At 32.4% G+C, this 6325-nt stretch overlaps 1 long non-coding RNA gene across 1 annotated transcript; it reads left to right on the forward strand.

The window, feature by feature from the left end:
* The first annotated feature begins 275 nt into the window (after positions 1 to 275).
* Positions 276 to 4203, forward strand: LOC130626164 (uncharacterized). The gene is made up of 3 exons (XR_008981817.1): positions 276 to 1190; positions 3787 to 3912; positions 4059 to 4203. It is a non-coding gene; the product is annotated as an uncharacterized LOC130626164 (long non-coding RNA).
* The last annotated feature ends 2122 nt before the right edge of the window (positions 4204 to 6325 follow it).

Consider the following 6325-nt stretch of genomic DNA (forward strand, 5'->3'; position numbering starts at 1 on the left):
TTAAAAGAGACCTACGTTTATCAAGATCTATGTTTAGATTCAGGATCTTTTTCAGATCATTCGCGTTTTTCTTCTCCCTTTTTATTAACTTATTTTTAGGGGATTACCGTAACATAGCCCATCATCAACCCCGCGCACACGATCCCCTAAATGTAAAGGAATGTCAAGAACCGTAATAATTTAATATTTGGATTGAAACATTTAATAACTTATGAAATATTTATAGCCATTTTTTGCTATGGGCTGGCTTTCTTTTAGGGCTCATTTTGAGAGCGCGCTACAATGAAATTGATTACCCTTAGTAAATAATTAACGTATAGCGTCAGAAAGATTTTACACAAACAGAAAAACCTCTTCAAAATTTGTTATTGTTAACCTGACATATCCAACTTCAAGAAATAACCAGGAAGGAGATCTGGAAATAAAAAAGAAAAGTTGTTTTTTCTAAAAATACTAAATTAGAGTTTTTAACTTTCAATTTAAGTTTTTAATTTTAATACCTTTTTTAATTGCGATAGCGCGATGGTTTGGTTTCGGCTCAGCCCTACGGCATTCAAAAGTCACATTAATAAAGTTATTTTAAGATAACAAGTGCTATCTTAAGATAACTCTATTAATGTGATTTCGGAATGCGTGTATATTCACATAAATGTCTTGATTGTAAGATAACTCGAGTTATTTTAAGATAACATAAATGTGATAATTCTATCTTTTCTAATGCGCATATGTGTAAATGAACGTTGCTTAGGGTGCGGATACGTAAAGTAGCTCACAAAACAACAGCCTACATGAATTTCCGGCCGTATTGACATTTATTTTGATACGTCATTTGTATTGTCCTTGTGGTGTCGCGTATGTGCTCTGCTGTAGAGTTCGCTCTGCGGTGGAGAACAAGATGCATTTTGTTAGTTTTGTGTTGTGATGTATTGTCCCGTGTTAATTATGTAAAGAGAATAATTGTAATTTTGGTACTATTTTTAGTTAAATTTTCTGCACATCTTGCACATCTTTTTTCTGCGCATTCAGTCTTCAACATGTAATGACAGAGTCGAACATACATTTTTGTATAAAATTTGCTGTTGAGTGAAATTTTTCTTTCATACATCACAGGAGTTGTCCTGTATCTCAGCGTCTGTTTTAGTTGTTTTCTCTCACATGTAGTTGGCTTGGCTTACGCCACTATATATCTAGTAAGTGTTTATTTCTTATTATATTTTATGTCATCTTACATGTGTAATTTGTTGCTTAAATTTCGTCTTGTAATTTTGTCGTTTAGCGAGTAAAAATAGTTAACTCAGTTGAAATCGTGTAAGCACCTACACTAGTCGATAAGGCCCGCAGAAAAATCTACTTAGTATATACACAAAAAAAAAATTTTCCCCGTGTTTCCCCGTCGCCTTTATTGAGTAGAGCTTAAAACGCTGCTGAAAATAAATGTATACAGTATTCTCTTCAATTAGCGGACACTTAATTAACGGACACTCGAGCGGACAAATTTTTTTGCACGAAATGGCAACTATAGGCTTTTTTTCTCTCCAATTAGCGTACAATCCAAAAAATTAGAGATAAGCATTTAATTTTAAAATATCTATTTTAAACACTTTAAAACTTTACAGGAAATGTCTGCTTTTACAGTCTCAATCTTCTTCGCAAACCAGTCAATCAATTTTTCTTGTCCATAAAACTTATACACAACTGGTATTTCCAGACCATATCCACCTCCACGATTAACTCTCTTTCCACAAACCTAAGCTGTAATCGAAGTGTTCGAGACTTTCAAGAACATGAAAAATATTTTTGATATGTTTTGTGGCATGTGTACAACAATGCTTTCGTTTTGTAAAGAATCAGTTCTTATTATTGCTATTGCATTTCCGTCCACTTCGTTAGATGGCTCATGCCTGAATTGTAACAGCTCCCTGTAATAGTACTCATTCCAATCCTTTTCGATGAGTATGGGTATGTTGACCTCAATATCTATGTTAAACGACAGTTTGAGCGTTAAATGCAGTTAAACCCTGCCATTCATCTAGTGATTAGTGCAGATATACGTTATACTAAAACTCTGTTGAGTTGTTATAGAAAGAAGTTTTCTGCAAGTGCGATTCAAATAAAATTGAGTTATTTATAAGACATTGAATGCCAGTTGGATCACTTAAACCGTCACACATCATGGCGGAGTGCTTTATTCAGATGTACTGTACCCCCTACCTGAACATATATTTTAAAATCTCACAAGTAGCGGTGAAAAAAGCACGAAATAACTACACCATATTAAAACCTTTTCCAGCAGGATTAGCCACCAAACATTTTCTATTTTGCAAAACGTTGTCACGATGGCTCAAGACACATAAAAACTAGTCCGTTAACTATAAACCCAACATACATTTTAAAAATCAGGGAACATTTTTTTGTTTTTTTTAAGAAAAAATACAGAATTTATGTCAATATTTCTTTGTGTATCAAAGCTACATTGGCCAAACATGCGTTTCCTACTGATCACAGTGTTTGTATTCCGTGAATTATGTTTAGCATGGGTAAAATTCATGGTATTGTTGTTTAAAAAAATTGTCAAATTAAGTCCACTTGAGATATTTGAACTAAGTCTGTCTACAAAAAACAGTTATTCACATTAATTAATCAGCTCAAAAAATATCTGCAAACTAATTACAGACGATGTGGCATCCACAAAAAAAAATAGTCCACATGGAATTTAATTCATGTGAAACGTAATTCAGTGGTTCTATATTGTTATCCATTAACATCTTAGCTTTAACTGATTAACTGTACAGAGTCAAGCATGGTATTCCAATATTCCCGCATATACTTAATGAAAATCATACTATATATCACAAAACTTTGTTAAAATTTAATTGAAATAGAGTTCTCTAATAGTCTGGATGTAATACAATTTTCTCAATGAATGTGTAGTCTACGAAGTCTGTTATTTCTTTTTGTCTTTTTGTGACCATGTCAACAGAATTGAAAACATTGTTTGGATTTTTATAAAGCAATAAGGAAAAAAGAATCAACAAGCATTGCAGTTAGTGAGTGACATACATCGCTACTTTTTGGCCACAATGGACCAGTGTCAGTGTTGCAAGTATTTGATTGTGCGTCAAAACCAATACATATGTGTTCAGGCTGAAAATATAATCAACAAGTCACCAAGCCCAAAAAATACCGTCAATGAAGAAACTTTATGAAATTCCTGAAACTTGTACTTGAAAAGAGCAATTGGCTTTTAAAAATTGATTCTGGACCTATTTGTATTCATGAAAACGGCACACAGTTATAACCTATGGTATAAAGCTAATAGCACTAGTGGAACAAATACTCCACATAAATGTTTTTCTTTTTGATTCAGCCTAAAAAACAGCAAAAATGCAATGTGTACCAACTAGGATTTTTCTATATAAAAATTTTTTTTCAATTAAGAACAACGAGTTTCCATTCATTACTATCTGCATGCATGAATAGATGGGTTTTTTTATTTATATATTTCCAGCATTAAAAAAAAATTATTTGAGGAAACTTCTTAAATGTTTCCATTCATTACTATTTGCATATATATAAATGTTTTTATATTTCTTATTTTTGCAACGTTAAAAATAATTATTTGAGGAAATTTCTTAAATGTTTGTTAAACTTTCACACAACTGTTTAAAAAGTTATGCAGACTTTTACTTTGGACTAAAACGTTCTTTTACTTTATATTTTTATTGTACATGAAGCAGAGACCAGTGTCCTTCTAGGGTTATTAAGAAATATTTACGTTATATTTAGGTTAAATCTTGGCATTCATTTTTTTGCTTTGCTAAATTGTATTTTTGGTAATATAGAACAGACAGCCAATTACTGATATGAAAAATCGTAAGAATAATATTAAACGAAGATCCATACAATGTAAATGTAAGTCCTTGCTTTTTTATTGCTGTAGACTCCTCAAATAGAAATATGTGAACACATCTTTTAGAATACTATTAGACCTCTATGTATTGTCTGCAAATTCCGGAGAATTGCTTCAATATTTTATTGTTTTGTGTTTTGTTTTTTAGTGGAGAAACTGATTACATTACAACGAACGAGTGAATGATCAGTGAAAAACAATCTAAGAAATGTATGGATGCTGAGTCGTTTACAACACATGTAAAAAAGTGCGCCAAATATAATTTTTTTAAAAAAATCTGCCGAATTTATGGATACTGTGTCGTTGATAGCAAGCACAAACTGTGTATTTGCTTTCCCCTCTTGAAAATTTTAGCGAATGTGTGCATAAGAGTTCTGTAACCATGGAACCAATATACGTCTTATGTGCCTTTAACAGAACACTGTGTGGTGAAAATCAATATAAGAATTGGGTCAATGCTGTGGCGGTTTCACGCGCTGTTAGTAAAAGTATGGATGCTGTTTCTAACAAAACATTATAATCAATGCAAAATGTTATTTTTACATTTGTTAATGCTCGGGAACTGCAATCTTTCTAAAAAGAGTATGAATGTCATGTCAAGCAAAAAAGGTGTACTAAGCTATGTTGTGGAAATCATTGCAGCAAATATAAGGTCGTGTTCCCATAAGTTCTTAAAAAGATGATGGATTTAGTGCAGCTCTGTCGGTAGAGCGTTTGAATCATCTCCTCTACTTGAGATTATAAGTTCAATGTCCCCCCATTGTCTAGTTAGTTTGTCATTTCATAAAGATTTTTGTAGCAATGGGAGCTAAACACTGGAAACCTGGTCCATCCTGAAATCCATTGAGCACAGACCACATTAAATATAAATCACCATCAGTGGTTTGAGGCAGAATTGTAAGAGAATTTACATACTGGATGGTTCTTTTGTTATGAAAGTTTTTTTGCAGTACCTTTAATGACTAAGGTGTCTTTTTATGCCACTACCTGTACACATGATAGAGCTTAAAAGTACTGCCAAACTCTTTTTCCATGTATTGGAATAAAATGTTAGTGTTGATCATGTTGTTGTTATTTGTTTCTTTACAATACATATTATGACTGCTAGGTGATATATTTCTCTGTTTGCTATTACTTTTCCTAAAATTCATAGTTTCCAAATTAATTGTATTCATTTCCAAAGTTTTTTCGTGTAACATTTCTGTGATCTAATAGCAAGATTCTTAAAGATTAATTGTTTTTTAGTGAAGAAACTGATTATTGAAATCCACTAGCTGTTACTGTTTTGCCAATTTATATAACCAAAAATTGCAGCAAGCTCAACTGACATCCAGTTATACAATGGCAAGTGCCTTAGCACAAGCAGATCGATATTAACAAATATGTTCTTGCTTAATTAGTCTTATATATTAATTCGGTATATAACTTCACAATAAAAATAAATACGAGAAGTTTGATTGATGATGACATTTTTTATTTTATTTTAACGGATATTTCGTCTTGTTACTACAAGACAATTATCAACGTAAATTGTTACAATTATCTCAAAAGTTTTTTAAATATAATTTTCAACAACTACGCAATACACAGAGGACGTATAAAACAATACTTAACGAAACATATAACACATAACGGCATACCCAAAGGTATATAAACTATATACCGTTGGTGAGGGTAACGTCCACCGCGCGGTGCACAAATGCACTCCTCCCCTTGTTGACTATAATAATATTTATCTTAAAACAATTTCAATGGAACAGATAATCCCTGTACATTAAGCGTGGGACTGTTATCACAAATATACATGGCCTCACCTATTTTTTTCTTTTTAAAGTGGTGAACATTATCTATCAAAATACTGAAGTTCTTTTGTTCACCAAGTTGGTAATTCTCAATGACTGAATGTTTTAGGATGTGAGAGTTCTTATCGCGTTTTTGGTGGTCTATCTTTCATTAAGCCTCCTGGCTGTTTCACCAATGTATGTAGCATCGCACTATTCCACCGGACAAGTATATTTGTACACAACACCATGTTGTGTTCATCCTTGGTTCTATTTCACAGAAAATAGCAAACATAACATTTTACATTGATCAGCAATGCGTGGCTTGACATTGGCTGATAGAAACTGTTTAAAAGTGTTAGACGCTTTACTAAGCAGTTACCATTATTTTCTAATTCGCTTTTCTTAAACGAAATTAACCTTATTTATTTTCCCGTAGCCAGACTTGACAGAATAAAAACCATGAAAGGTGTTATTGGAGATTCATTGGTGTCTTCTTCAGAAACAGTGTCGGCATTTTGAATGTTGAAATTTCGCTGTGTGTTATTAATTACATTAGATACAACTGCTTCGGGATAAGTTTTTTATAAACACATTTTTTAAGTGATTTAGTTCGTATTTCAGATCTTGTGAT

The sequence above is a fragment of the Hydractinia symbiolongicarpus genome, chromosome 14, assembly GCF_029227915.1.
Source record: "Hydractinia symbiolongicarpus strain clone_291-10 chromosome 14, HSymV2.1, whole genome shotgun sequence".
Taxonomy (NCBI): Eukaryota; Metazoa; Cnidaria; class Hydrozoa; order Anthoathecata; family Hydractiniidae; genus Hydractinia; species Hydractinia symbiolongicarpus.